This window comes from Hyla sarda, chromosome 1 (genome assembly GCF_029499605.1).
Source record: "Hyla sarda isolate aHylSar1 chromosome 1, aHylSar1.hap1, whole genome shotgun sequence".
NCBI classification, from domain to species: Eukaryota; Metazoa; Chordata; class Amphibia; order Anura; family Hylidae; genus Hyla; species Hyla sarda.
The window spans coordinates 41,099,127-41,103,786 of NC_079189.1; the positions used below are offsets into that span (position 1 = coordinate 41,099,127).

At 44.4% G+C, this 4,660-nt stretch overlaps 1 long non-coding RNA gene across 2 annotated transcripts; it reads right to left on the reverse strand.

Annotated features, from left to right (window-relative positions):
• Nucleotides 1-554: 554 nt before the first annotated feature.
• Nucleotides 555-1,660, reverse strand: LOC130345539 (uncharacterized). 2 transcript variants are annotated; one of them, XR_008884278.1, is made up of 3 exons: nucleotides 1,636-1,660; nucleotides 1,024-1,230; nucleotides 555-935 (listed from the first exon to the last, which is right to left on the reverse strand). It is a non-coding gene; the product is annotated as an uncharacterized LOC130345539 (long non-coding RNA). The 2 variants fall into 2 exon arrangements; XR_008884284.1 differs by lacking the exon at nucleotides 1,636-1,660 and adding an exon at nucleotides 1,585-1,599.
• Nucleotides 1,661-4,660: the final 3,000 nt, after the last annotated feature.

Consider the following 4,660-nt stretch of genomic DNA (forward strand, 5'->3'; position numbering starts at 1 on the left):
ACGTGACGTACTGCGCGGGTCTGCGGAGTGACGTCACTTCCACAACATCCCTCCGCAGATCCAGCCGCCCGGCCGCACAGCATTGCACAGTGCCAGGTAAAGTTTTAGACTGGGACTGGGAGACAGGGACAGCTTCAGAGTCAGACAGGGTGCTGTGCTGAGCGGCATGGTGCGGGCGTAGTAGCGGCGGCGGGCAGCGGGCGTTGAGTGGGGGGGGGGATGAAGCCATTATCGGTCCCCCAGCCTTAATTTTTGGGGGGGGATCCATCCCCCCGTCCCCCCCCCCGGTTCCTACGCCCCTGGTATGACCCCTAGCAAGTTCCCGTTCATCAGAAAAAGGCTTATGCACGGAACTTGGTGGGTGTGCTACGGTTGCCTCAGCAACTATACCAACCAGCATCAGCCGCCTCTCTCTGCACCGCACTATGCAGATTGTGCAGGAGAGCAACATTTGACACATTTGTCAAAAAAAAACCTCAAGTCATCCATATTTTTTTAACACTATTTTTCACACACAGAAATAAAATTAAATGAGTTGAACAAGTCAAAGAACAGTTTAAAAAAGGGAAACTTTATTTATTATTTATTAAAATGTTTGTGTAGGGATTTTTTGTAACCTCCCATCACTCACAAAGAGCGTACAGTAACTAACTCAGGACAGGAAAAACCTCCAGAGGGGAGGAAACCTGTAGGGAATCCATGGCTACTGTATTGCCCTTCCTCTGGGCATACTAAAGAAGGTTACCTCTAGAATTTGGGCAAATGTGTCTGTGTATGTGCGTGATTTGAGGGGCTGTGCCTTCATCCAACTTCTCGCTGTAGGTCCGGAAATCTAGGCCTTCATCCAACGTCTTGCTGTAAGTCCGGAAATCTAGGCCATCATCCAACTTCTTCATAGTCCGGAAATGCTACTCCACATGCTGGAAATAGTGCATCTAAGATAGGAAAACAAAATAAAGATTATTGACATGTTTATTGTAGAAATGCACATGGTACTGCACTAAACACTAATGTGGCACTTACCAGTCACAGTCATGTTTTTGACTTCACATTCCCGCGTCCCTACAGTGTCCAGCACCGGCCCCTCACTGGTGAAGAATGAGCAGGAGCAGTGTTATATCTGCTCAGTGCTGCTCTCTGGTGGACAATGGTTATGACATCACATGTGTGACACGCTGTTACCTCCTGGGAGTTCTATTTGAGCAGTGCTGCTCTCTGATTGGCTGAAACCTAAAAAAAAGCTTTTTTTACATATTCTGCATGACTGTTATCTAAGGGATTTTATTTTTTGCATTTTTTACAAAATGGCGCTACTCCCTATGGGTGCGTTATATTTGTTTCTCCTATACAGACGCTTAATATTTGTAACATCATTTTGTGGCCCCAACAGCCTGCATCAGTTATCCCTTGTGGCTGTCCACTTGTAGCAAAACTACAAATCCCAGCATGCCCTGACATGGGGGGTGACTGCCAAAGATAAAGCAATGTGTGATTTGAAAATTGCCACATATAAACTGTGTTTAATCCCAGCCTAAGCCTTGTAACAGTCACAATTTTTGAAAAACACCACAAAAACTGCCCCACCTCATTTATTTTCTACAAAAATGACATCTTTGTGGCATTTTTGACAAAAACACTGGGGGAGATTTATCAAAACCTGTGAAGAGGAAAACCAGTTGACCAGTTGCCCATAGCAACCAATCAGCTTGCTTCTTTCATTTTTAAAAAGGCCTCTGAAAAGTGAAAGAAGCGATCTGATTGGTTGCTATGGGCAACTGGTCAACTTCCTCTGCACAGGATTTCATACATCTCCCCCTATGTGTAGGATTATTATCATTATTATTATTATTATTGGCATTTTTTTTTCTCCCTGGCTTTTCTCTTTACAAGTCATGTGATTCTTTCATCTTGTGACTCAAGGGATTCTATTGAAAAATTGGGAAGAAAAATGCCAAAACTTCATAAGGGTACGCTCACACGGACGTATATTTTGGCGGGTTTCCCGCTGCGTACTTGAAAGTGGGCGGGCTCTTCTCGGCTGTCCGCAGCAGATTTTCCGTGGCGGAAAATCCACTGCAGTCCCTACTGACTTCATTGGGGCTTGCGGTGGATTTTCCGCAGCGTAAATTCCGCCGTGGAAAATCTGCTGCGGACAGCCGAGAAGAGCCCACCCCTTTCAAATACACAGCAGGAAACCAGCAAAAAAATCCGCCTGTGTGAACGTACCCTTAAATACAAAAAATTTGATAGCCAAAAACGCAATAAAAAGATGAAGAAAACACAATTAGTGTCTGGTGTTTCATATTACCCTATTGATTCTAACATAACATGTGCCCGCAGCGAGCATGGTGTTTTTTCTTTTTTTCTTTTTACTAAATTCATGAACCAAATAATCCTGTTCATGAGATTACCCATGCTTATGTATGTATGGGTAAACTCGTGAACAGGATTATTTGGTTCATGAATTTAGTAACAGGATGATATTATTTACATGAGATACATCCTACTTAACAGTTCTAAATCTCACTAGACATTTTTGCCATATTAGTTACCTGTTTAGTACACTGAGGGTTTTACTGGCTTGCCTGAGGCTTTCTACCAATAAACTGGCTACTACGGTCCATTTGCTACATGCTCTTATCTCTAGAACACAACAGATAAACCTTACCTAGGTTACCTTTTGATTACGTGCATTATTTTTCACTCGCAAGAGCACCTACTGGCCAGGCAGGGAAAAGAACAGTTGGTGTACATAACAGTGGCAGGAATTGGAAAATGACATAGGCTACAATTCCTAGAGCATTTACTTGAGTGTGAGATATTTTTGTTGTTTGGCGTACTAAGGTTAAGTGAGGTAAGTACACTTAAGTGATTAATTTGAGGTACTATGTGTGCAGTACTACTTGAAAGGTCAGTCTTGGTATATTAAGGGTAGTTTCTCTTGTGTGGACCTTTGAGACAGACGCAACACCACTTCTTGACTCCCAGGAACCTCATTAAAAGACAATTCTCTAGAAACTTCAGTCCCCGAGGGAATAACTTGAGGACTGGAAACAGGAGTCATATCTTCTGCAGGACTGGTCTGACCCATGAGGCTTGGTGAGGAGAGTCCCGGAGTGCTTGGAGCTGTCACTGGAGTACTTGGAACTGTCACTGTAGCACTTGGAGCTGTCACTGGAGTGCAATCGGTGCTGGGCGAGGAGATCAAAGCTGGTTGGGCTAAAGCCGGACACTGTAGGCCGAAGAACATTGCAGGCTGATGAGAGGAGAACAGTGGAACGTCCATTGTAGGATGGATTTCCTCTCCTGGAACATACTCTTTTGTTGGCCTTGCTTCTGAGAGAGCAGGAGGGAGTGGCTCTGGCAAGTAGTCCTTCATGCACAGTTTTATCCTATTTCGGTGGACCACTTGTGGTTGAAACCCCACCTTCTGTACTTCATAAACATAAGTGTTGGGATATGGCATTGCCGTAATAGTGTAAGGCTCCGTCTCCCACAGAGAATCCAGTTTATGTGACCGAGGAAACTTTCTGAGCCAGACTCTATCCCCAAGTTGCAGTGGCTGAGTGGAGGCATGCTAATTGTAGTCCTTTTGCTGCCTGTACTGAGCCTCGCCCATTTTCTTTTCCACAATGTCCTTAGCTTCTTCAATCCTCCTTCGATGCTCAGAAACCCAATCTTGAGAAGTTTGAGGGGAATATTTGAAAGGTGCTTGTAACCCAAAGGCTCTATCGTTGGGCAGTTGGCCATGTCAATCCATCATAAGGAAGAAGGGAGCGTATCGGGTGGAGCAGTGGATAGTATTATTGTAAATCTCCAACAGTTCAGGCAGGAGTCGGGGCCACTCTTCATGTTTTGAAACAGATGTCCTTAGCATGTGGATGAATACCTGATTAATCCATTCGCACAACCCATTCCCCTGAGGGTGATATACAGTGGTCCGGAGCTTCTTGCAAGCATGGAACTGGCAGAGTTCCTGAAATAACTGAGCCTCAAACGCAGTTCCTCGATGGTGTTGAGCGGCATAGGCCATATTCGAATTAGCGATATTTTGCGAATATATGGACGAATATTCGTCATATCTTCGCTAAATTCGCATATTCGTAATATTCACGTTTTATTTTCGCATATGCGAAAATTCGCGTATGCGAAAATCAGCATATGTGAAAATTAGCATATACAAAAAATCGCATAAACGAAAATTAGCATGTGCGAAAATTAGCATATGCACATTTTCGCATATGCGAAAATTCGCACGCCAGTCTCACACAGTAGTATTAGAGCCTTCTTTACACCACAAAAGCTGGAAGCAGAGAGGGGTGATCACTGTGATGTGTACTGTTAAAAAACAAAAAACAAAAAATATTCGTAATTACGAATATATAGTGCTATATTCGCGAATAAAATTCGTATCGTGAATATTCGTGAGCAACACTTTTCCTCGATCAGTGAGGACCGATTCAGGACACCCCAGAGGTTGGACCCAATGGCTGTAGAAGACCTGGGCAGCTGTTCTGGCTGTTAGATCCTTGACGGGCACAACGACCACCCACCATGGCCAGGGCATAGGTATATCCCGATTGGGTTGGGGATAACTTCACGTGGTCCAGAGCAAACAGTTTGTCAGGCCGTTCAGTATGGATGGGATGTGAGGTGCTCT